Genomic DNA, 27,594 nt, shown 5'->3' on the forward strand with positions numbered 1-27,594 from the left:
ACAAGATGCAGCTAGTGAGGGGAACATAATTCTCCAAATGGAAATTGGGGTGCTTTAAGGAAGGGTGGTTGAGGAAGGCTGTCTTAGCTCAGGCTGCCATAAGAAAACCGCAGACTGAGTGGCTTAAAGAATAGACATCTACTTCTCACAGTTCTGGAGGCTGAGAAGTCCAAGGTTAAGGTGCTGGGTGATTCAGTTCACCATGAGGGCTTCCTGGCTTGCAGATGGCCACCTTCTCAGGGTGTCCTCACATGGCAGAGAGAGCTCTGGTGTCTCTTCTTCTCCTTCTAAGGACACTAATCCCATCATGGGGGCTCCACCCTCATGACTGCATCTAAACCTAATCACCTCCCAAAAGCCCCACTTCCTAAAACCATCACATTGGGGTTAGGGCTTCAACACAGGAATTTTGGAAGGATGGAAACATTTAGTCCATAACAGAAGTGAACATGGCAAGCGTCATTCTCACAACCGGGGGACTGAGAAGTAATGGTGAAGGAGATCAGAAAACCCTGAATCTAGTGGCCCCAGCATCTGCGGTTGCATCCTGACCTTGGCTCCCACTGTCCATGGGCAGGTCCTTGAGCCTCTCTGGGCTTCAGATTCCCCTTCCTGCCTACTAGGGCTATTGTCTTGAGAATTCAAGGTCATGTGCATGAAGTGCCAACAGCACAGCTCTGGCACATGATGGCTGGGAAACAGAGGGTGTTTCCTTCCTGTTTGGTGGGCGTGAGCCTGGCCAGGGCGGGCAAGGCGGGCCAGGCGCCAGTCCTCAGGAAGCAAGTTCACCGTGGCCAGAGGCCTCCACGCTGGGAGCACTGATGTCAATATTGCCATGGGAACCACTGATCCCATTTTAATTACTCTGACCAGGCCTGAAGTGCTGGTCCCTGGGTTCTCAGTCTCAGCCAAGTTGGAAGATGTAACTCCCTAGCAGAGAAAGGCCAGCTCTGGCAGGTACGTGTGATCACATCTCTCAGCCAGCCGCCACTCCACGTGCAGGGCTCGGCCGAAACCTGACTTGTTGAGTTCGCTGCTCCCCGGAGGAGAGTTCTACTGCAATGTGCTCCAGACTGATTCACAGGCTGCTCTGGTTTTATTAGCATTTTAGAACATGAGGATGTTACCGTTCTTCCCCTTCTTTCTCCTTCTTCCTCCCTCGTGAAAACACCCTATTAGGCCTTCTGATCTTGGTTCCCAGGGCCTCTATTAACTCTTCAGTTTTATTTCTGGCCTCTTCACTGGCCCCACATACACACTTGATTGCGTCATACCTCTGGGCCTTTGTCCCTGCCGTTCCCTCTACTCTGAGGCCACACCAGTTCATCCTCACCCCCACAACTACTCCTCCTCATCCACTAAAACTTACCTCAAGGGTCACCTCCTCCAAGAAGCCCTCTCTGACCACCTCATGTCTCCAATTATATGTCCCCTCTCTGGGCTTCCTTGTACAATATAATGCCACTTATCAAATGTCATTTTGAATCAATTTGTCCATTTCCATGCCTGATTCATCCATGACACCACCACATCATTTTTGTCATTGAACTCCCAGCTGGGAGACTGACACATGGCAACTGCTTAGCTAAGCTAGGAATGAATCTTGGGAGTTGACTACAGACATATCATAAAGGCAAAGGGACATACTGCTAGCAGGGAAAGGCACATATCAGAAGTCGGTTGCTGGGACTTCCCTAGTGGCACAGTGGTTAAGAATCCACCTGCCAATGCAGGGGACTCGGGTTCGATCCCTGGTCCAGGAAGATCCCACATGCCGCAGAGCAACTAAGCCCGTGTGCCACAACTACTGAGCTTAGCTCTGGAGCCCAAGAGCCACAACTACTGAGCCCGCGCCTAGAGCCTGTGCTCCGCAACAAGAGAAGCCACTGCCATGAGAAGCCTGCGCACCACAACAAAGAGTAGCCCCTGCTCGCTGCAATTAGAGAAAGCTTGCGCACAGCAACGAAGACCCAACACAGCCCTAGATAAATAAATAGATAAATAAATAAATAAATTCAGAAGTGGTTGGCTGGGGGCTTCCCTGGTGGCGCAGTGGTTGAGAGTCCACTTGCCGATGCAGGGGACACGGGTTCGTGCCCTGGTCTGGGAAGATCCCACATGCCACGGAGCGGCTAGGCCCGTGAGCCATGGCCGCTGAGCCTGCACGTCCGGAGCCTGTGCTCCGCAACGGGAGAGGCCACAACAGTGAGAGGTCCACATACCGCAAAAAAAAAAAAAAAAGAAGTGGGTTGGCTGGAGGAAAATGGCATGAACCCCACCCACGGTATCAAGGCCCCCACCCAGCTCCTCTCCCATGGAGATTCCAGAGTACTCATATTTCTACCCTCATGGTCCACCACTTCCCGCCTCCAGGCCTCTGCACATGCTTGCTGTTTCCTCTCCCTGGAACGCCCTCCCCTCAAAATGCCCTGCAGGCTCCATGTGCTTGTCAAACTCCTATACATAACACAGAAGTTACTTATAACTAAAGCATTTTCTCTTCTTCCAGGAAGCCTTCCTTGATTCCCTTCTCCCGTTTCTTTGGGCCTTGCACATACCCAGCTGAAAGCCTCTGTCACACTACATAACAGTTACACGTGGAAGTTCTGTCAGACCCTTTGGATAGTGTGATCTGTGAGAGCAAACCCTGCCTCTTATTCATCAGGATATTTCTAGCACCTCCTCCAGTGCCCAGCACATAGCTGGCACCCAGCAAACAGTCATCAAATTAATCAATGCTCCATTTACCCTCCACAGGCTGACCTCCAAGGGTGGCCCTGAACAAATCACCTCACGTTTCCATGTCTCAGTTTGTTTGTGCACAAAACCGTGGTGAGAGGTTGTGAAAATGAAATGCGACAATCCGGGTAGAGTACTTTGCGTCTGGCATGATGTACATGCTCAGTACAACTTAGATACCATTACCCTCCAGCTGGGGCAACTCTGCAACAATTGTTAAAGGTAAGATGTTGATGAAATCTTGTTATCAAAAGAGTCTGGTTAGAGGAGCAAGTATGAGATCAAGGGGCTGCTTATTCAATAAATGATTAGAGCATCAATATCAGATACAGAAAAGAAAATCTCCTGAAAGGAGAGTGACACTGATTGAGAATTTCCCATCACGGATCGATAGCTCACATCCCATTCCCCTCACCCCACCTCCAAATGCACAACCACTGCTGTTAGAGCCCAGCTCAGCTCATTTTTATTCAGTTTTTTAATAATCATTTAATAATATGGCTCAAAAGTCAAAGCAGTATAAAAAGGCACACATGCTACAAATGCTGGAGAGGGTGTGGAGAGAGGGGAGCCCTCCTACCCTGTTGGTGGGAATGTAAATTGGTACAGCCACTATGGAAAACAATGTGGAGGTTCCTTAAAAAACTAAAAATAGAGTTGCCATATGCAACTCTACTCCTGCAATCCCACTCCCGGGCATTTATCCAGAGAAAACTCTAATTCAAAAAGCTACATGCACCCCAATGTTCATTGCAGCACTATTCACAATAGCCAAGACATGGAAGCAACCTAAGTGTCCGTCGACAGTTGAATGGATAAAGAAGATGTGGTACATATATACAATGGAATATTACTCAGCCACAAAAAATAATGAAATATGCCATTTGCAGCAACATGGATGGACCTAGAGATTATCACACTAAGTGAAGTAAATCAGACAGAGAAAGACAAATACCATATGATATCACTTATATGTGGAATCTAAAATATGATACAAATGAACTTATTTACAAGACAGAAACAGACTCACAGAAGTAGAAAACAAACTATGGTTACCAAAGGGGAAGTGGGGGGAGGGATAAATTAGTAGTTTGGGATTTGCAGGTACACACTACTATATATAAAAGAGAAAAACAACAAGGATGTACTGTATGGTACAGGGAAGTATATTCGATATCTTGAATAAATTATAATGGAAACGAATATAAAAACAATTTATGTATAACACAATCACTTCGCTGTACACCAGAAACTAACATTGTAAATCAACTATACATGAATTTTAAAAATAAATTTTTTTAAAGGCACACGTGGGGAAGTCTGTGGCTCCCACGCCTGTCCCCATCCATCTTGCCCACACACACAATAAATATACAGCCACTTGGGGTACTTCTTTCTTCATCCTTGCAGTGTTTCCTTAATCAAATACACATAAATCCAAATACATAGTGCAATCCTCCTCTCTTTCTGACATTGTTCTGCACCTTGTTCTTTGTCATTTAACATATCATTCTGGGGACCTTCTCTATCAGGATACAGAGTGTGCCATTGGGGGGGATTCCCTCACCCCCATCGGTGGAGCTGCCTAGCCCTCTGGCCTAAAGTGACCTTCCAGAAATGAATTCCAACTGTGTTTTTCTTCTGCTTAAAAACCCCTTCCACGGATTTCCATTATTCTCAAGAAAAACGCCAACACCTCCCCGGTAGCCCCTGAGACCTTGCCTGACCTACGTGCTGACCTCTCCACATCCCCCTCCACTTTCTCGGCTCTGGCCATGCAGGTCTCCTGTCCATTCCTCCAAAGACCCAGGCTGCTCCCCACCTCAAGGCTTTCCCCAAACCCTGCAGTTCCCTCAGCCTGATCGCAGTCCCACCCTCTCCCTTCCTTTGGCTGTTCTCTCCTACTCATCCTCCAGGTCTCAGCTCGAGCAAGCATTCCTCAGGAAAGTGTTCCCTGACCCCTGACCAAATGCCCCCCCACCCTTCCACATTGCCATTCTCCACTCCATGTGGTCCAAAGGTAATTTTATAAGTGATCCCACTTCTAGCTGTTTAATGTCAGGTCTCCCCAGGTAAGACTCAGAGCTCCGTGAGAGAAGAAACCTGTTCACCTTACTCATCACTGAATCCCCAATGCCTGTAAAGGGCTTGGCACTGATTTACAGTAGAAATGTTTGCGGAAGGAAAGTGGGAAAGTGGTGAGAAAGAGAGGGAAGGAGGGAGGGAAAAGGGAGGGAGGGAGAAGGGAGGAAGCCGGAGTTAGGAGGGCTTGGGAGGGAAGAGGGAGAAGAAACAGAGAGAGGGAGGGACAGAGAGATGGAGGAAGGAGGTTGGGAGAAGGGGAGGGGAAGGAGGGGATGGAGGGGGTGGGAGATGAAATGGATTTATTAAGCTAACTCCCTGTACCTGGCACTATGCTAACAGATAAATAGAAAAAAAACACAAAAAAAAACAGCCTGTTTGCAGTCTAGCTGGAGATGATTCATTTACACAAGAAAATGCAACTAGAGTTCAAGGCTACATAAGATCGGGGCCCAGTGCCAAATGAGAACACCCAGCAAATAAACACATGAGGACTGTGTGGCCTGTTTTGACCTATTTATAAAGCATTTCTTCAAAGATTCCATAAACAGGTAGTCCAAGTGCTGTATAATTAGAAATCCTAATTCCTATCCTAAACCTTTGCACTTTACCATTTCACTTTAAATGTAAACTATCTTTCTGGGGTTGGTTTTTAATCAAAAAAGCATCATAATTCAAAATGAACACCATTATTTTCTTCCCCCGAACTCGTATACAGAGCGTCTAAACTGTTCGTTTAAAAGTGAGTGTTCAGGGCAGCATGAAGCAAAGAGCCCCAGGAGCAGTAGCTAGGGGTCTAGGGTCTCTGGGGCTGTGAGCTAACTTGCTGGGTCATCCTGAGCAATCAGTCCCCCTCGCCTTCTCCAAGGGCCTTGGTTTCCTCTTCCACACAAGAAGCTGAATGAATTGATGAATAAACGATGCTCCAGCCCTAACAATGATTGTCTCCCTCTGCCCTGGTTATTCGACCCCAAGAGAGGACCTTGTCTCTCAAAAGTCTGAGCCCCTTTTATTCACCAGCTGCCCTGAGACTCTCCTCCTCAGAAGAAAAGAAGGATGGGGCCATCATTCCATCTGAGATCTCTAGAGTGTTTGCAAAGCCACAGCCTTCCCTCTGCTGGTGTGGACACCCCAGAGGACGCACCCTACAAATGTTCTCCGAATTACTGAAATGAATGAATAAGTGAACAAACTGACTAATGAACAGATCTTCCCCAGAGAAGCCAACCAGCTTACCAACTCCCTGCACAGAGTGGGACTGTACCCAGTTCCTCAGGACTTGCACTGTGTTGCTTTCCCTGGGAACCAGATTCATTATTAATCCAATAAAATATTTATGGAGCATCTGTTACGAACGCAGCACTGAAAATCTAACACTGAGGGCTTCCCTGGTGGTGCAGTGGTTGAAAGTCCGCCTGCCAATGCAGGGGACACGGGTTCGTGCCCCGGTCCAGGAAGATCCCACATGCCGCAGAGCAGCTAGGCCCATGAGCCATGACCGCTGAGCCCCCGCGTCCGGAGCCTGTGCTCCACAACGGGAGAGGCCACAACAGTGAGAGGCCCACGTACCACAAAAAAAAAAAAAAAGAAAATCTAACATTGAACAAACAAGTCCAAATAATCTTTCAAAACATAAATCGGATCATATCACTCTCCTACATAAAATCCTTCAATAGCTTCCCATTGCAGTAAATATAAGATTCAGACCCCCCACCCTGGTCTTTAAGGTCATGGTCAAGTCTTCCTCTATAACATTATCTGTTGTCACTATTCCCTTTGTCCCCTATGCCCAGCTACAACGGCTCAGCTGAGATCAGCCAAACCTCAGCCAACCCTCAGACCCAACTGTCACGGGAGAAAGAAAAAATAACTGTTCATGTAAGGTCCTGAGATTTTTTTTGGAGGAGAGAGAGTTATTTGTTACGCAGCATTATTGCAGTAATAGCTGACTAATACAGAGTGCCACCACTTACTAGATGCGTAATCTTAGGAAAGTCACTTAACCTCTTGGAACCTCAATATGCTTTAAATTTTTTAAAGATGTATTTGTCTCTTCTCCATTTACTTCCTAGAGTGACTGTGGCACAACAGATGAAAAGGGCTTTGAAAACTGTAAAAGGCTGTTGCAAATATAAGATAGCATCCTCGGCAGTCTTGCCTGCCCAGACCCAGGGGAAAGTCTGTTGCTGTCCTGACAACAGAGCATGACTCAGCAGGCCAACACCAACCGTCTGTTATGAAGACATATTATGTCTAGCACATACACACTCTGAACAAAGGTCCACACCCCTGGCCTGCCAAACAAAGATTAGGGCTTCAGAGGGAAATTTCCACAAGCCAGCAATCAAAAGACATTTTTACTTCTAAGACAGTCTGAGGGAAACGATCATGGGTACACACAAGATTGGAAATACAAAGATGCCCATCATAATTTTGTTCATAATGCAAAGCGGAAAGCAAGCTAGATGTCCAACAACAAGGAGCCAGATACATCCATATGATGAAATACAATACAACCATTTAAAATAATGCCAGATGACGAAATTGTTTTGCAAACACTGCTCCTTGAAAAACTAGATCCACAAATTTGATTCAGGAGTCAATCTCAGCAAAAAAACCAAAGCAACTAGGCAGAATTTCCATTCCTGTACTTATGCTTCAATCAAAGAAGCTCTGCTTTCATTTGTTATGGACTGGATGTTCGTGCCCCACTACCTTTATTTATTGAAGCCCTAACCCCCAATGTGATAATATTAGGAGGCGGGGCTTTGGGAGGTGATTAGGTTTACATGAAGTTATGAAGAGTGGAGACCCCATGGTGGGTTAATGCCCCTATATGAAGAGGAGAGACACCAGGGTTCTCTCTGTCCCTGCCATGTGAGGACACAGAAAGAAGGTGGCCATCTGCAAATCAGGAAGCAGCTGTCTCAGGAACCAAACAGGTGGGCACCTTGATTTTGGACTTCTCAGGCTCCAGAACTGTGAGAAATACATATCTGGTGTTTAAGCCACCCAGTCTATGGTTTTCATTATAGCAGCCCAAGCTGATTAAGGCAATCTGTCTAATAAATTTCATTTCCAATGATGGTGCTTGCAGGAAGGGTTCAAAAGCTGCTAAAACAAATTTGAAAACCATCATTAGAGAAGGACATCAAGGTGCCTCTGCTGACTTGCGAAAGGGAAATGACCAATTACGAAACAGCGTGTATAGTATGATTTTATTTTGTAATAAGAAGGAGAGAGAGAGAGACAGAGAAACACACAGACCAGATAAATACTCTCCAATATATTAGCAGTGTTTATCACTAGGAGGTAAGATTAAAGGTTTCTTTTGATTCCTCCTTTTTGCTTATTGAAACATTCTAAATGTTTGATGATGAATATACCTTTAGGAAGAAGAAGCAATACAGAAATATACATTTTTTGTGTGTCTACAATAAATCAGTCATGCCATCACGAGGAAAAGTGAACTCAGGGTCTTTGGGATCCAGGAATTAGTCTCTGGGAATGCAATCCCTGCTCCCCTTCCCAGCACCCCAGTGGGAACAGACACTCAGAGACACACATCAGCCCAGAGCGTGGAGGGGCTGGTTATTCTCATAGGTGTGATGAGCACTGGAAAGAAGGCTGCTGATGGAAGGTGTCACCTGGCAAGGAAACCAGGAAGCAATGACACTAAGTGAACCACTTCTAATGTGGCCATTGGCTAGTGCTTGCTGGGGAGAGTGTGGGCAATCCCACAGGAAGGAGACGTAGTTAAAGATGCAGGAGACTGAGGAGGCAGCTTACGAAGCCCTCAGGAAGAAACCAGTGCAAACACCAGGCAGGGAAAAAAGCTAGCAACCCACACCTCCTGGATTCAGTTTTCTCATCTGTTAAAAGGGGATACACTGCATCAGGCTATTGTAAGGAAATAGCATCAGTAATATGCGCAGGACTTCCCTGGTGGCGCAGTGGTTAAGAATCCGCCTGCCAATGCAGGGGACACGGGTTCGATCCCTGGTCTGGGAAGATCCCACATGCCGCAGAGCAACTAAGCCCGTGCACCACAACTACTGAGCCCATGCGCTGCAACTACTGAAGCCCGCAGGCTCTAGGGCTCACATGCTGCAACTACTAAAGCCGGTGCGCCTAGAGCCCATGCTCCACAACAGGAGAAGACACTGCAATGAGAAGCCCACATACCACAACAACCAGTAGCCCCCACTCGCCGCAACTAGAGAAAGCCAGCGCGTAGCAACAAAGACCCAGTGCAGCCATAAATAAATAAATAATATGCGCAGAGCTGTCCACCTTCATCTAGTGCGTAGTAGGCACTCAGTACGTGTCTTCATTCATCTCCTGCCCTCTGGGTATGAAAATAAGGAAAGTACAGTTGACAAAATGAGTTGATGAAAGCACTGTGCTTTATACTGTGGCCTCTGGAATTATAATCTCTGGGCTGTCATTCCTGCTTCACCAATGAATGTCTGTGTCATTTGAGATCCACCATTTAACCTCTATGACCCTTGGTTTCTTCATCTGTAAAACAGACTCAGTGATATCTGTTACATAAAGTGTTTTTTAAGAATTATCTAAAGTAAAAAAAAAAAAAATGTGAAGTACTCAGCATAGAATCTACTCAGCCCCTAGTATGTGCCCAATAAGAATTAGCTACTATTATTATTCATTAACAGAAATAATAATTAAGGAGAAAATTCTGTTTCCCCTGGGCTGATGGGAAGGTGTCAAGAAGAACCAAGTGGGTAACACGTCCCCCATCAAACCACGCTGCACACACACACTGCTACCTGTGCTACCAGCTCTAACAACACAAATCCATCCACCTCACCCCTTACTTAGAATCATTCAATGGCTCCCCATTGCCCTCAGGATAAAACCCAGGTTCCTTAAGCAATCCCAACTCTGCCCACATTTCCTGTCTCATGAGCTGTTATTTGCCCAGGTGGACGCTATGCTGTCTTTAAGGACTTTTACCTCCCTCAGCACGCCCTGACTCTGCGCCTCTGCACAGTCTGTTCCCTCTGCCTGCCATGTCCCTCCCGACCCCTGTTTTCCCACGCTCTACATTTCCAGTCCAACGCTGCCTTCCTAAAAACTCATCCTTCAAGTCTCAATTCATCTTGTCACTTCTTCTGAACGGTCTTCCCTGATCATCCCTCCACTACCCCAGGCTGAGACCAGATCACGTGCTTATCACTGCAATAACAGTTCTCAGCAAGCCTGAGCCCCGAGGCCGTCTCTACCCTGAGACAATAAGAGAGGAATAGGCCTTACTTATGTCTACTTGGCGCATATTGGTCCGCTATGAGTGAGAGGTGAGAATAAATCAGTGAATCAAATATTCAATAAATCAATGTCCTAATGCCTCCTGATGGCTAAGAGCACTTGGAGCCAGGGGCCTGGGCTCAAACCCCATCTAAGCACGGATGAACTTGGCATCCTTGGGCCAATGACATCATCTTTCTATACGTCAGGTTCTCATCTATCAAGTGGGGCTCGTTGTAGTTCTACCTCATCGCACTGTCATGAAGATGAATCAGTCAATGTCTGAGAAGCACTCCAAACTGTGCCTAGCACAGAGGAGGCACCATATAAGCACTGGCTGTTTTAACTCTAATTTTTTGGCCTTCTTTCAAATGCCACCTTCTCAAAAATACCTCTCCTGCCCACCCTATCCGACATACCCCACGCACACCATCACTCTCCATTCTTTCACCCTTTTTAACTTTTTTCACAAACCTTATCACTTGGCAAAGTTGTATTATTTACGTATTTATTTAAAAATTGACAACCCTCCTACACTGTTGGTGGGAATGTAAACTGGTGCAGCCACTATGGAGAACAGTATGGAGGTTCGTTAAAAAACTAAAAATAGAGCTACCATATGATCCAGCAATCCCACTCCTGGACATATACCTGAAGAAAAACACGGTTCGAAAGGATACTTGCACCCCTCTGTTCACTGCAGCACTGTTTACAATAGCCAAGACATGGAAGCAACCTAAGTGTCCATCAGCAGGTGAATGGGTAAAGAAGATGTGGCACATATATACAGTGGAATACTACTCAGCCATAAAAACAAGAATGAAATCATGCCATTTGCAGCAACATGTATGGACCTGGAGATTATCATACTAAGCAAAGTAAGTCAGACAGCGAAAGACAAATATCACATGATGTCGCTTATATGCGGAATCTAAAAAAATGATACAAATGAACTTATTTACAAAACAGAAACAGACTCACAGACTTAGAGAAAGAATTTATGGTTACCAAGGGAGAAGTGAGTTTGGGATTGACATGTACACACTGCTATAGTTAAGAAAAAATGCCTTTCCATGAAGAAAACAACAACAAAAATAAATAAATAAAAATAAAAATTGATTATTAGCCTTCCCCACTAGGATACTAAGCCTGACAATACACGGTGCCTAAAACAGGCTTGGCAAACAACAGATGTTCAGTAAACATTTGCCAAAGGAAAATAGGACAGAAAGGAGGAAGATTTCAATCCTGCCTTAAAGGAATAGGATTCTGATTAGAGGAGACTGAAGACTGGGGAGACCACCCCAATACGTCAATGGGTAAAAACAATTGGGAAGAGTCAACTGCAAACCAGCTGAAGGGGGCTTTAGAAGATTCTCAGCATTTACAAGGAGGGGCCAGGGCCATGGGGCTGCCCGAGGAAATGCTGCACAGAACCAGTGGAGACATTTGAGTCCAGCCTAAAGAGGTCACAGGAAGTTCTCTGGAGGCCAAAGAATCATTTTAATTGAGCAATTCCACCTTGGGAAAGCATGAGTTGCAGAGCTGTCATTTCCCCAGAATTCTGTATTGATTATTTCCTGGCCTAAGGCATTCTATGTTAATTGGACTCTATCGGAAAATTTCATGTTTATGTCTGTGTTGGCAAAAGCTGGGGGGCAGGGAGATTTGTCATTTTAAAAAATTACTTAAATCCTCAGTGACACTGCCTCCACCTTCCAGGGTAGGCCAGCTGTACAGACCTTCAGAATACCAAGTAGCATCTTCAAATGCCATATTGATGTGCATATGTTCCTCTCCTCCTATTCTGAGTAGGAAATAAATGTTTGGTCTTGTTTTCCTTCCTTCTGCATATTTCTCCATCTTTAGCCTCACAGTCCGAGCCCCCTGAAATAAAGTTTCCCCCCAAAGCTTCCTCCTTTAGAGACGAAGTACCTAGAGGTCAGTAGTAAAGCCTGGGGAAAATCATTTGTAAAAAGAATTATTTCCTAACCAGGAGAAAAATAGGCATGTAGACTGATACACCCCTCCACCACCACCATCCCAAGCTGGTATGAGCACTGACTGCTAACAGTTCACGGCTGATTTTTTTCTCTAGAGCAGGGATCAGAAAACTATAGCCCATGGGCCAAGACCAGCCCACCACTTGTTTTTATCAGTAACTTTTTATTGGGACACAGCCATGCCCATTCATCATTTCTGTTTTGTCTACGATTGCCTCCCCTACAAGCGCAGAGCTGAGTAGTTGCAATGGAGATTGTGTGGCCCACAAAGCCTAAAATATTTACTTTCTGGTCTTTTACAGAAAAAGTATGCCAACCCCTACTCCACAGCAACATTGTCCAACAGAAATATAATGTGAAGCAGTTGCAAACTATTATACATAGAATCAATAAACAAGGTCCTACTGTAGAGCACAGGGAACCATATTCAATATCCTGTGATAAACTATGACAGAAAAGAATATGAAAAAGAATGTATATATGTAAAACTGAATCACTTTGATGTACAGCACAAATGAACACAACATTACAGGACTTCCCTGGTGGCGCAGTGGTTAAGAATCCGCCTTCCAATGCAGGCGACGCAGGTTCGATCCCCGGTCGGGAACTAAGATCCCACATGCCGTGGGGCAACGAAGTCCATGCACCGCAACTACTAAGCCTGCGCGCTCTGGAGCCCATGCACCACAACTAGAGAACCCTGCGCGCCGCAACGAAGAGCCCAAATGCTGCAACTAGAGAGAAGCCCACACACCACAACTACTGAGCCTGCACGCCACAGTCAGAGAGCCTGCGCACAGCAACTACTGAGCCCGCACACTCTGGAGCCCATGCGCCACAACTAGCGAAGCCCACGCACCGCAACAAAGAGCCCACACACTGCAACGAAGACCCAGTGCAGCCAAGATAAAATAAAAATAAATAAATAAATACCTTTAATAAAATAATTAATTAGCACAACATTGTAAATCAACTATACTTCAATAAAATAAAATAAATATAATCCAAATGCAGTAAAAAAATTTTTTAAAGAAATACTGTGAGCCACATATGTAATTTCAAATTTTCTAAAGGTCACATTAAAAAATAAATTTAAAAAAATAAATGAAATTAATTTTAATAATATATTTTTATTTAACCCGGTATATTAAAAATGTTATCATTTCAACATATCAATTTTACAATTATTAATAACGTAGACATCTGTTTCTGCGTACTAAGTCTTCAAAATCTGATGTGTATTTCATACTTACAACATATCACAGTTAAGACTAGCCACATTTGAAGTGCTTAATAGCCTCATATGGCTAGGGGCTACCATATTGGAAAGGACTACTCAAGAAAGTCTCCTTTGGTTGACTAGGAGAGGTTTCACTCCAAAGTTTTACACCTGTGAAATAACAGAAAATACATATACTGGTCTCTGCCCCTGGTTCCTGGCACTGAGTTCCTGAAACCCTTGTAATTTCCTACGTGATAAGAGCACTAGGAGCATCTGGGATTTTTTTCTTTTTTATATTCTTTATATTTTATATATTTATATATAAAATATATTTATATTCAACCTTGTCGTTGATCCATTCTATATATCACAGTCTGCATCTGCTAATCCGAAACTCGTAATCCATCCCTCCCCCACCCCCCTGCCCCTCGACAACCACCAGTCTGTTCTCTATGTCTGTGAGTCTGTTTCTGTTTTGTAGATAGGTTCATTTGTGTCACATTTTAGATTCTGCATATAAATGATATCATATGTATTTGTCTTTCTCTATCTGACTTCAATCAGTATGACATCTCTAGGTCCATCCATGTTGCTGCAAATGGCATTATTTCATTCTTTTTCATGTGGCTGAGTAGTACTTCATTGTACATATGTACCACATCTTCTTTATCCACTTATCTGTCAATGGATATTTGGGTCGCTTCTAGGTCTTGGCTAGTGTAACTAGTGCTGCTGTGAACATAGAGGTACGGGAGCATCTTCTGTTCTAATATTTGGTCTGTGACCCCAGGTCCTGACACAGAGTTCCTAAATCCTTTGGAACTTCCCTGGTGAGAGGAAAGTCTTCTGTTCTAATGAGGCAATGTTTGATGGGCTCCTGGATGGGGGCTGGTCACCAGAAAGGCCAAACCATGATTAGAAGCTTGGAAGTTTCAGCCCCATTCCCTATCCTCCAGGAGGGGAAAGGGGCTGAAAACTGACTTAAGGGTCCACCATGCTTATGTGACGAAGCCTCCATAAAACTCCTAATGGTATGGGGTTCAGAGAGCTTCCAGGTTGCTGAACACACAGAGGAGCTGGAAGCTCCGTACCCATCACCCTGTACTTTGCCCCATGTATCTTTTCCATCTAGATGTTCATCTGTATCTCATCATATCCTTTTATAGTAAACTGGTAAATGTAAGGAAGTGTTTCCCTGAGTCCTTTAAGTCACTCCAGCAGATTGTTGAACACAAGCAGCGGGTCATGGGAAGCCTGATTTATAACCGGTCAGTCCGAAGTACAGGTGACACCCTGGGACTTGAGATTGGCATCAGAAATGGGTGTGATCTGCACTTCCTCCCGTTAGTGTCAGAATTGAATTGAACTGTAGGACGACCATCTGGTGTCACAGAGAATCGTTCGGTGTGGGAAAAATAACCCCACACATCTCGCGTGAGAAGTGGTGTGAGTGTGGTTGTAAAGGAGACCCACACAGGAGGAAGAGTAGGTTTTTCTACACAACATCACAGCCAATGACCACTAACATGCAGACGTAAAAGGTCAACCCCACAGCCTCAAGATGGGACCGACCTGTGGTGCTAATTGTGCTCCAGAGCTCTCTGTGGATCAGGATGTAGCCAGGCTCCAAAGCAGATGTGCTCCTTCCTTGCCCTCCTGTCCCATCCTGCCACCGTCACTCCCTTCCAGATCTTTCCTGAGAGCACCCCCTCAAAAAAAGTGACCTGTGCAAGAATCCCCATCTCGGGCTCTGATTCTAGGAAACCTGTCCAAACGCCGGAGAAAAGAATGCAAATATTCACTGAGTACCTCTCATGTGTCAGACACTTAATAACTGTTATCTCATCTCACCACAAAGCTGTGAGGTAGGAAATACTAGCCACACTTCAAAGATAAGGAAACTTACAAAGACGGGTATATTCAGCCGTACAACAACATATTATGGAGTTATTTAAATTTATACTTGTGAAGGTATGAGATAACATTTAAACACTTGCGGTATAATGTTGATTTGGAAACACAAAACCAAAATGTACTACATGTATATATGTGTTTTTAAAATATGAACATTTTTTAAAAGCCTGAAAGGATATACACCACAATGTTGTCAATAACTTACTTTGGGCAGTCAGAATGAATGGCTGTTTATTTTTATTAATGGCTGTTTATTCTAAAACCAAACAGGATCCTGCAGGAACTCATCAGTATCAGACCTCCTGTGTCTTCCACTTCTCCTTTGTAAAAAAAAGCCTCAGGCTCCTAGGCCATTCCCCAGTTCCAAGGAGCTGACTCAAGCAGCTAATAATTAGAGAAGTAGAAAAACAGAAACAAAAAGAAAATAGGCAAGCAACCATTAAAAAGAGTCACAGGACCCCAAGTTCCTCCTCAAAGGATGTAGATAACAGGCTGACTCATGTCCTTGAGCTCTTTTTCAAAAACCAGGACCCCACCGGACAGAACACATAGACCCCAAACTGGATGAAACTAGAGTGTTGATGACTGAGATTCCCCCAAAATATCACGCTGTTACCTCAGCACCAAACAATCAGAAAAAGTCCACGAGCTGATCATGTACCCCATGACCTTCGTCCCTAATGTTGCCTTTAAAAACACTTCCCTAAAAGCTATGGAGGAGTTTGGGTCTTCAGAGCACTAACCTCTGCTGCTCTTTGCCTGGCACCCTACAATAAATGCTTTACTTTCCTTCACCACAACCTGGTGTCAGTAGATTGGCTTCGCTCCACATTGGGCAAACAGACCCAAGTTTGGTTCGGTAACACTTCCTACCATTCTGTGTTTCCCAGTTTTTCCAAGGTGAGAAAAGTCTCCATTTTTGATGAGGTTTAGTTTGCCTTGAGTATAGTGTAGCCTAATACTTAAAGAGCTTGGTTTGGTTTGGAAATAGGGTTCAAATCCCAGCTCCACCACTCTGAAGTTCTATGACCTTGGACGAAACAGTTAACGTCTCTAAACCTCAATTTTCACATCTGTAAAAGGGGGATAATGACATATCTCATGGGGTCATTGTGAGGGTTAAATGAGTGTTTGCATTTAAAGTGCTCAGTACGTTGCCTGGCACATAGTAGGCTCTCAGTAGATGGTAGATCCATAAATGGAGGTTGTCTGGCCCCAAGAGTCATGGTCTTTACCCTACATCATGCTTCCTAAATGTAATCCCCAGATCGCCATCATGATCTTCCAAATCCTCTCACTCCAGGCTGCCCCAGGCTCTGCAGCAGAACCCATGATTGGCAATTTTTGAGTCAAGGAACAGTCCCTATGCAGGGGGATCACTTTGGCTCCCATCTCTACATAATTATGCCACTTGAGTTCCATTTCCCAGCCTCCATTTCACAGCTATACACTAATAGCTTCAAGGGGCAGGGAGTTCTTTCCCTTTCTCCTGTATGTGATTAATGAGACTTTAATTGGCCCAGTGATAGATGAGTTATCCTAAAGGCATCGAATATTTAAAACTGAATTCTCCTTTGACAAAAATAGTCCATGAGTTTCAAGAGCTGCCGTCCCGATGTCCCTGTTAGCGAGCACATGATGTCTGCCAGTGCTGAATGAATTCCTGCTAAGCATTCACCAATATCAAGGACAGAGATACCCTTTTCTCCTTTTGCTGTTCCTAGGAAGGCAAAGTGTGTGTTTTACATCTTTATCTTAAGTGACCAGACTTGTTTATAGCTGCTCCAAACAATTACATCGGAATGCATTGGGTTTTAGCACACCCCAGACCACGCACTCCTCTGATTAAGGGTTTCTAAATGGAATTCTTCCCTGGAAATGAGCCTTAAGTGGATTTCTTCCCTTAAACAAGCTACTGTCCCAGATATCCACGTGGTCTTTGGAGAGAAGTTTCTTTACCATATCATGCTCCCTTGTCACAGCCTTCCACCTTTTTCTGGGTGTATCTGCTTTCCCTGTGCCCACATTAACCTGCTTGTCCTCAAACTTCTTCTGGCTTCCTCGCCACTAACCCAAGTCCAGAGAAAAGGGACCTCCACCATGGGGCCACTCCAGATTACTGTGAACTCCTCTCTCTTCTCTGAACCCCTGGACTGGTTGCTGGGAATAGGAAATATTTTAGCTTTGAAAGTCATATGGTCACCATCACAACTACTCAACTCTGCCCTTATAGCGCAAACAGCTATAGACAATACATGAACAAATGAGTGTAGCTGCGTCCTAATAAAACTTTATTTACAAAATCAGCAGCAAGCAGGATTTGGCCCGTGGGCTGTAGTTTGCTGACTCCTGCCCCAGAGACCTGTAGTGGCCATTCTCAGTGTCCTGCTCAGATCCCCTTTACCAGCTGCTGATGGCTCATAGCTGACCCGCTCTCCACCTCAGCCAGCAGAGCTTTCTCTCCTAGAAAGTTACTTTGCACCTACATCCATCCAGGGTGCAGCCAGAGCCAGTGAATGGGTGACTGATGGGAAAGTACAAAAGGCCAGCCACTGACCCTAAGGCAGGACCAACTTTGTGGTACAATTCATGCTCCAGAGTTCCCTCTGGGATCAGGCTGAAGTCAGTCTCCAATTAAGACCAACACTTGCTTAGCTTTGTTCCTCTGCTCCATCCTGCTTCCTAACCCTCCTTCCCCTAAGAGCCTCCCTCAGTAAATTAAATGTTCCCAAATCCCTGTCTCAGCCTTTGCTTCTAGGAAACCCAACCTGAGATAAGACATTAAAACCCATCCTAGCTCCCTACTGGTATCGTCTTTTTCTCTTGGCTGTATTATGCTTCCCAGTTGTACCTTTCCCAATACGACGATGAAATTCTTGGAGGATGGGGAGTGAAATAGAGGATGTGTCTTCAGCACAGTGGTATAGGACAAAGAACACAGGCTTTTTATTTTAACAGGCCTGGGTTAAAATTCTGGTTCTGTCACTGACTCGGTTTGTGACTTACTGTAAATAAGAATGACAGTAACAATAGCAGTAATAGGGGCTTCCCTGGTGGTGCAGTGGTTAAGAATCCGCCTGCCAATTCAGGGGACACGGGTTCGAGCCCTGGTCTGGGAAGATCCCACATGCCGCGGAGCAACTAAGCCCGTGCGCCACAACTACTGAGCCCACGTGCCACAACTACTGAAGCCCACGCACCTAAAGCCCGTGCTCCGCAACAAGAAGCCACCTCAATAAGAACCCCGCGCAACACAACGAAGAGTAGCCCCCACTTACCGCAACTAGAGAAAGGCTGCACACAGCAACGAAGACCCAATGCTGCCAAAAAAAAGATAGCAGTAATAGTGGTGACAGCAGGTACCACATCTTGGGCAATACATTGTGTGGCAGGCACTATGCTAAACCCTTCTTGCTAGTTATGTCAGCATCCTCACAGCACCACTAAAAGGACTCCTAGGCTCAGGGACTGCCCAGGTCACTCATTTTACAGAAGAGAGCAAGTATGTCTACCTTGAAGAGTTGCTATGGTTACTAACACAAAGGTCTAAGTGCCCAGCAACCAGCAGATGCTCCCAAAATATTTCATTTTATTATCAGGTCCTATTATTAATAGACTGGTATCCATACAGAAGGCATTCCTTTTACTTGATTTGATCCTTTTTCCAGCACCTTGCTATGTACATTTGTGCCTCAAGCCCCCTCTCAGATTTTCGCTTTTAATGGGACAAAAAACTTTAAGATAAGAAAATCAAGTTTTGTCAGGAGGTTCAACGCAGTTCTAGGCCCTGACTCAGACCCCTTCCTACGGACCAAAGATTCTTGCCCCCAGAAACAATCTGAATACCCTGCAATAGGAGGAGCATTGCATGATATCTACTCATTTATTTATTCAACAGATATTTAGTGAGTCCCCAAAAACTTGCCAGGCAAGTGTAGCAACCAGCCTCCAAGACAGCCTCCATTGATTCTCATGCCCTGGAATTCACACTATCACCATGACTGTGCCATCTAGAAAGCGGATCCTCCTGACCAACCAAACCTTCAGATGACGGCAGTCCCAGCCAACATCTTGACTGCAACCTTACGACAGACCTAAGCCAGAAACACCAGACAAAGCCGCTCCCAAATTCCTGATCCAAAGAAACTGTGTGAGATAATAAAGTTTATTGTTCTTTCAAGCCACTAAGTGGGGTAATTTGTTATGCAGCTTTAAATTACTAATATAGCACTCAATGGAATATTACACAATGGTTTAAAAGAATGTTTCTGAAGGAATTCACTGACAGTCCAGTGGTTAGGACTCTGTGCTTCCACTGCACGGGGCCCAGGTTCAATCCCTGATTGGGGAACTAAGGTCCCGCATGCTATATGGCACAGCCAAAAAAAACCAACAACAACAGAATGCTTATGAAAAGTTTTAGGTCCATAAGAACAGGCCATTGAAATACAGACATCCCTTAGTATTGGTTCCAGGAACCCCTGAAGATACCAAGATCTAAGGATGCTCAGGTCCCTTACAGTCAGCCCTCCATATCTGCAGGTTTCACATCAACCAACAAGATAAAAAACACTGTATTCTTAGGTTGGTTGAATCTAAGGAAGCAAATCCCATGGCTTCGGAGGGCTGAGTGTAATTCTAAATAAAACACATCAAAAACACAGAACAGGACACATGAAAAGATTGTATGAAGAATTGTAATTCACACGGACACACTAATAATATTATTCTCATTTTTAAAAGGAGATACTTGCATACACCACATCTAATGAGTGCTTACCATAAGCAAAGTACTCAACATACATTAACTCATTTAATTCTCAAAACAACCCAATAAGATATTATTATTCCCACTTTTCAGCTGGGGAAACTAAGGCTCAGAAAGGTTAACTAAATTTTTTCATGGCCACCTAGCTAGTAAGTGGTGGAGCTTGATTTGATGCCAGGACTATTCAACTTTCAACTCAATTTTTCTATCCACTACTTACACTACCTACAGACAGAATAAAAAGGAAATGCACCAAATTGCGTGTTTTTCAGGGATTTTTTTCTTGCACTTTTCACATTTGCTACAAAGAGCACCTGTTCCATTTATAACTAGGAAAATAAGTTATTGTTTTTATAAATAAAAATAAAACAGAAAGTGTTCTCTCTTCATGGAGTCCAAAGGAGAAAGGAAATATCCATTCTTGTGTTTCACGTTTCTCAAAGGGGTGTCTACTGACACTCAGGGTAGGATAATTCTTCCTGGTGAGCGTGTGCCCTAGGATGTTAAGCACCACTGCCCCTGTCTACCAAATGTGCCTCCCGTGGCAGGGCCCTGCCAATATCCATTCGGCATGCACCCCTCCACCCAGCACTGTCGGCTGCAAACACCTCTGACTCTCTCTCTGATAACTTTCGCTCTGGCTGGAAGACACACATGGTCTCCCAGTTGCCCAGGTGATAACTGGGCGGAAAATATACCTTTCATTGCTTACACTCACCTAACAGCGTTTTCTGGGTTTTACCTCCCAAAACGTAACTTGCCCTCACATCTTGTCTCAAGGTCGGCTTCTGGGGAAAATCAAGCCAAGACAGCTCCCCAGGCACCCTGACACTGAAAACGTTCCTACACCTTTCCAAACACCTATACTGAAGTGTGGAGGGTGAGGACTTCCTATTCCTGCATAAGAAAATGTTTAAGTTCCACAGCAGCTTTCTAGCTAGAGCTCTGGCTACAAGAGAAGCGCATGGCAAGGTCATCTCACAGAGAACTGCCCCTAAAAGTCCTTCGATTGCACCCTCTGTGCCTGTTCTGCTCTCTCCCTCTCCAGTTATTTCCATCCAGTTCCTCCCTGCGGTTCAAGAAACAGCAATGATTTTTAGGACAAAATAAGCACATGGCTTTGGGCTTAGCACTATTCCAGGAAGGAAGTAATAGTAATGCCAGGAGCAAACATTTCTTGAATGCTTGTCATGTACCTGAAAGAAGGTGAAACTTTACACAAATTATTTTAGTTCTCCTAACAAGAAGAAATGTGGCTACTTGGAGGCCAAGAGTACCTAGAAGTAAGTTCAAAGTGGGCCAAGTTCATTTAGTCAACAAAGAGTTATTGGGAAAACAAGATTTCTTGAGCATCTACTGAGTTCCAGACAACGTGCTAGGTAGAGGAATTAAACAGGAACCGAGTCATACCAGGTCCCGCGTCTCTCAGAAGCCACACTCGAATAGAGCAGTGATTTTCAACCAGGACAATTTCCCCCCAGGAGTCATTTGGCAACATCTGGAGACATTTTTGGTTGTCACAACTGGAGGACACTGGCATCTAGTGCGTAGAGGCCAAGGATGCTGCGGAACACCTTACAATGTATAGGACGGCCCTCGCAACAGAGAATTACCTGGCTCAAGACGTCAAAAGTGTCAAGGCTAAGAAACCCTGTAGTAAAGGAAGGAGAAGACAGAATAACAAACAAACAAACAAACAAAAAAAGGAATTTCAAATTTGAGCCCTAAGCTAGGGTTAGGAACTTGTAAAATGCTATTTACATTATATGGGCGCCTCATCAGTACCTACAAACGGACGCAGGGTCGTTTTGTAACAGGCAAAACAGCATGGAGGTCTTGGCCATACACGCGTGGGCAAGCAGAAACAAGTGTTTCACCTCCATCACATTCCAGAGCTCAACGCGGGTCTGAGTTTGCTGACTGTTATCTCTCATCAACCCCTCCCTCCTTTTATAAAGAGAGATGCATAGATGTGTCTATTCAATTAGTTTACACATCTTAGTTGTTTATTCTGCCTCATTTCACAAGGGGTTTCAGGCAGCGAAGCAAAATATAAACAATCATACCTCAAAACCAGCGACAATATCAATTAGAATAAGGGGTGTGTGGAATTTTTTGTTATGGTTGTTGTCTGTTTGGAATCTCTTGTCTGAAGAACTCTCCCTGAAATATGCGACGTGTACACACACACACTCACACTCACTGCTCCATAACGATCCTGTGCAGTCTGTGAGTTTTGGATGGAATTGACTCCACCCATGTCCAACAGTGAACACATGATCCCAGACTAACCAATCAGAGCACCACTACCCTTGTTCAACATGACTGGTCAAGAGATGGTCATGTGACCTACCAGAGACCAATCACAGATACTCCAAGTTTTTTTCCGAAGTCGTACAGAAATATGCTCTCTCCTTCTCTGAGGGTCTGGAGGTTAAGGACAACGTCCGATTAGAGCTGCTGGAAGCCATCTTGCCACCCCAGGGAAAAAGCCTGTCTGAAAATTAAGAGGAAGGAGGCACATAAAATCTAGAGATGAGGAGATAGAGCCCTGAGAACATTTGTTGAGTCCTAGCTATGCCTGAAGGTCATGGACCACTAAATTCCTCTTTCTATTTGCATTAGGTTTCTGTCACTTGAACCTAAAAGGTCGTGACATATTACAGGGATTATGCCAAGAAGAGAGTGAAATGGAAACCAGGGAGCAGGAAATGACACCAGGGAGCAGGGTGACACCGGTTCGAATTTGGCTGTGTACTTCTGAGTAGATGAGATGAAAAGGGAAAGCTGGTCAGTTACATCGTTCTCATTAATGCAATGAGAACATTCAAGCTCCTTAGGAGAAGCGTCGCTTTTTCCTAGCACTGGCTTCTCAAAGCATCATGGGAAAGGAAATACTGAGATATGGAGGATGGTGTCCTCTTTTGATTGACACTCTCTGCCAGTGCAATAATGGGACTGGTAAACTGCTTTTTACAGATTCTATTACGGATGCTGAGGGGAGTCACCCTTACACGCTTGGTCGACTTGATTCTGTGGGATTGTGGGATTGGGAGGGAGGCAGTGTGCTCCAAGGATGCACGTTGCTGTAGGTTCTCTCCACACGTGAACCTGACTAGAACTGGTTCCTGGACATTTTAGCTGCTACTAATTCTCAGCCCGTTTCTGCCCTTTCCTTCTCAGAAATAAGCTCGTTTATGCCAACTTCTGAAGGTTCCACTCTCTCCTACCAAAGAGGGAAGCTCAAAAGAATTGGAGCCTCCTGCCCTCCAGCCATAAGGAAGATTGCACCAAGGTAGCTGCAGAGGTCAGGGGCTGTCCCCGAGAGCTTCCCTCTTCACCTCCTTCAATTTAGGCCGTTGGGATCTCATGTTACCATCAGGCTGTCACTCCACTGAGGATTTCAAATGGCTCCAGCCCAAGTAACACATTGTCCCAGGCTCTCTGACCTTACAAGCAGAAAAGAAAAAAGCCACTGTGCCCCAAACTTGTCTTGGAGAGGTGATGCTTTGGTGAGGCATATTCTAACAATGTGCTTCACTCAAGGAGCATAAACAAATGCAGGTTTGTAGCAAAGTACAATATTATAACTGTAACAGTAAAGACGACAAAATTTGGTTGTCTTGTTTGCCTGTTTGTTTGTTTCAGTACCCTAGAAACTGTGCCAAGGGTTTTATGTGCATTATTTAATTTCATCTTCACAGTGATCCAAGGAACCAGATAGTAACACCATTTCCCAGGAGAGGAGGAAGAGGTTATGTGTTTTGCCCAAGCTCACACTGTTAGGAAGAAACAGAACCCATGAATCTGAAGGATCCCTGAGCCCATGCTCTAGACTCTGCCTCAGACCCAGGAAGGTGGGCACCATGGAACCACAAATGGGCAGGAAAATCCCTTGCTCCTGAGGTTCATCCAACCAAAAATGCCTTCCTTCCCATCAGGGCCGTTAAATATGAATTACACCATTAAAATATGATATCTGGGAGGAGTCAACCTTTAATTGAGTGTCTACCACCTACACCAGAGTACAAATTAGTTTACTGGATAATTAGGACTCTTAGACAGTATTTCTCAAAATATGACCCAGGACCATCTACATCAGAATCACCTGGGAGGAGGGTAAGGCTGTTAAATAGGCATGTATCCACTGTCATGGGCTGAATGTGTCCCACGCAAATGCATATGTTAAAGCTCCAACCCCCAAGGCGACTGTATTTGGAGATGATAAAGGTTAAACGAGAGGGTGGGGCCCTAATCCAATAGGGCTGGTGCCCTTTTACAAAGAGTTAGAGACACCAGAGATCTCTCTCTCTCTCTCTCTCTCTCTCTCTCTCTCCATGAGGTGAGGATGCAGGGAGAAGGCAGCCTTCTGCAAGCCAGGGTGAGAGTTCTCACTAGGAACCGAACTGACCAGCACCTTGATCTTGGACTTCCCAGCCTCCAGAACTACAAGAAAATAAGTTTCTGTTGTTTAAGCAACATAGTCTATGGTATTTTATTATGGTAGCCTGATCAGACAAATACATCTACTGGTAAGTGAAATAAACAAGGTGCAAAAGTATTTATAAATGTTAATAAATATCTTTGGTAGAACACACAATAAGTTTATCACAGTGGTTACTTCTAAGGAGGAGAACTGGGGCCTTGAGGATAGGAGACATCTAGTGTTTATACCCTTTTGTACCACTTGGTTATTTTTCTCCATGTACATGTTGACCTATTCAGGTAGATGAATACATTAATATTTTTTAAAAGTACTCTATGTAAATGGCAAGAGACACTGCCCAGAGGCTGGGTAAGCTGTCCTTCTGAGGAAATCCCTAGCTCCACCAACCACCTAAAAATCAACCCCTAAAAGTCCAGCAAATATACAATGCTAGAGTTATAGATACAGAAAACAAACAGGTGGCTGCCAAAGGGGAGGTGGGGGGGCGAGGGGAAAGATATAAGTGAGGGAGATTAAGAGGCACAAAATTCCGGTTGCAAAATAAATGAGTCACGGTAATGAAATGTACAGTGTAGGGAATATACTCCGTAACTATGTATTATCTTTGTATGGTGACAGATCATAACCAGACTTATCACAGTGATCATTTTGAAATGCATAGAAATATCGTATCACTATGCTGTGTAACAGGAACTAACACAGTGTTGTAGGTCAATTACACTTGAAGAACAAACAAACAAACTCATAGAAAAAGACATCAGGTTTGTGGTTACCAGAGGTAGGGGTGGAGGCGAATTAGATGAAGGCAGTCAAAAGGTACAAACTTCCAGTTATAAGATAAATAAGTCCTAGGGATGTAATGTACACATGATAAATCTAAGTAACATTACTGTATGTTATTTATGAAATCTGTTAAGAGAGTAAACCCAAGAGTTCTCATCAAAGGAAAAATTTTCTATTTCTTTAATTTTGTATCTATATGACACAATGGATGTTCACTACACTTATTGTGATAATCATTTCATGATGCGTGTTAAGTCAAATCATTATGCTGTACACAAACTTATACAGTACTATATGTCAATTATATCTCAGTAAAACTGGAAGAAAAAAAAAGGTACTACAAATAAATGGCAAGAGACACTGCCCAGAGGCCTGGGTAAACCGTCTTTCCAGGCAATGCCCAGCTCCACCACTACCTAAAAGTCAATCCTTAAAACTCCAACAAGGGACTTCCCTGGTGGTGCAGTGGTTAAGAATCCATCTGCCAATGCAGGGGACACGGGTTCGATCCCTGGTCCAGGAAGATCCCACATGCCGCGGAGCAGCTAAGCCCACGTGCCACAACTACTGAAGCCTGCGCACCTAGAGCCCATGCTCCGCAACAAGAGAAGCCACCACAACGAGAAGCCTGCGCACCGCAAGGAAGAGTAGCCCCTACTCGCCGCAACTAGAGAAAGCCCGCCTGCAGCAATGAAGACCCAATGCAGTCAAAAATAATTAATTAATTTTTTAAAAAAAAACCTCTAACAAATATGCAATGCTAGGGCCAGGATGGGCTTGCATAACCCTGGGGGCAGGGCAGTGGTTCTTGGGAGGACCAGCTAATTGTATGAGGGTACCTGGTAGTATTTTCTGCTCCAGGTTATAACGCTATCTCAGCAGAGACATCATTGGCGTAAGGAACAAATAAATAAGCCCCACTACCCTCCAGCCAGTCCACACTATACCAAGGGGTGGGTGAGTAGATGAGCCGAGTTATATGGGATTATCCATGGCCACCAAGTAGGCATTTCACAGAACTATTCATTGGAGTCCCGTCTAAGGCCAGAGGGAGCAGCTAAAATCATGTTCAGCCAAAATTACCCACAATGGCTGTTTCTCTGGTTGAGCACCAGATGAAGTAACTGGCTTGTGTTTAGGGGCCAAGTTATATGAAAAATGCATATCTTTAAATGCTAGAATCACACTCAGGAGAAGCTCGTGGGAAGTGAGTCTGTCTGCAGCAAAAGCAGACTCATGTCTCCCGTCTCACTCCGAGCATATGCTCGTTGCGTGGAAGGGTGAGCAGAAATACTCACGTTATTTATGTTGCTCTCTCCCTCTCACGCCCCCTCTCCCATTTGCTTCTTCCCATCCCTGACCCCGAGATCACAGAATAGAATCCACATATCTTAAAGGCACTTCTGCCTCACTCTACTCCATCGTAAGGTAAGAAAATACGGCATTGGACTGACCTGGCTCTTCCTCCCACCATGGAAACTTAGAGAATTATTATCATCAGATCCCAACTGTTCAAGCATCCCCAGTTTCCTAGCAACCCTCAAAACACTTTGGTGAATGGTTAGAACAAGGACTTCACGGGTAAGGTAGTGGCAGCCGCGTCTAGGATGGCGAGGGAGTCTCCCCAAATTGTCTTTAAACGGCCTTTCTCGCCCACCATGCCAACAACCCAACAAGACACCTGTTAGAGAAGGGATGCAAGGCAGCACATCTGCTCAAAACTCCCAGAGGCTCGGGTCTGAATTCCTTAACCTGGACTTGGAGGCCTTCTGTTCATCATTTCATCACTCTTCACTTCCAGTGGCAGCCCCTCTGCCCCAGCAAGGCTACTTCCTCTCCACCTGCCTCAGCAGCCTTCTGTGGGCGTGCTCCTGCATACCCCCATGTTTCTGCCCACATCTCCTTCCTTACCAACCACATCCCCTCTCCCCATCCCACATCTCACACTGCCCTGCTGAGCGCTTGATTTCCCTCCCCCGTGAATGATCTCCCCATGATCACTTACATCGACTTTTGCTGGAGACATTATATAGGTTGCATTATTATGCCTAATTAGAGACACAGGGCAAACACATCCCATAAGAGCTCAGCCACAGGGAAGGAAAACAATGCAGGAAAGATGGCCAGGCAGCATCTGGATGTTGACAGAACGGAGTGGTATGGAAGCGACTAGGACAGACATCAGGGCATACGTAAATCCAGAAGAGAGAGCAGGCAGAAGATGGGATTTGTTTGAACCTTGGTTTCTCTTTTTGAATACTCAGTCTCCATTCCCTCCATCTTCTGCCCAGAATCTCAATTTCATTTCGGAGACTTTCGTCTTCCTCACTATGTGCAATCTTGGTGAAACTGTCAATCAAGGTACCCA

General features: G+C 44.8%; 1 protein-coding gene across 1 annotated transcript in view; it reads right to left on the minus strand.

Annotated features, from left to right (window-relative positions):
- Positions 1-27,594, minus strand: part of SHISA9 (shisa family member 9) — a 291,458-nt gene that overhangs the window by 234,752 nt on the left and 29,112 nt on the right. The window lies entirely within an intron of this gene.

This window comes from Phocoena phocoena, chromosome 15 (assembly GCF_963924675.1).
Source record: "Phocoena phocoena chromosome 15, mPhoPho1.1, whole genome shotgun sequence".
Taxonomy (NCBI): domain Eukaryota; kingdom Metazoa; phylum Chordata; class Mammalia; order Artiodactyla; family Phocoenidae; genus Phocoena; species Phocoena phocoena.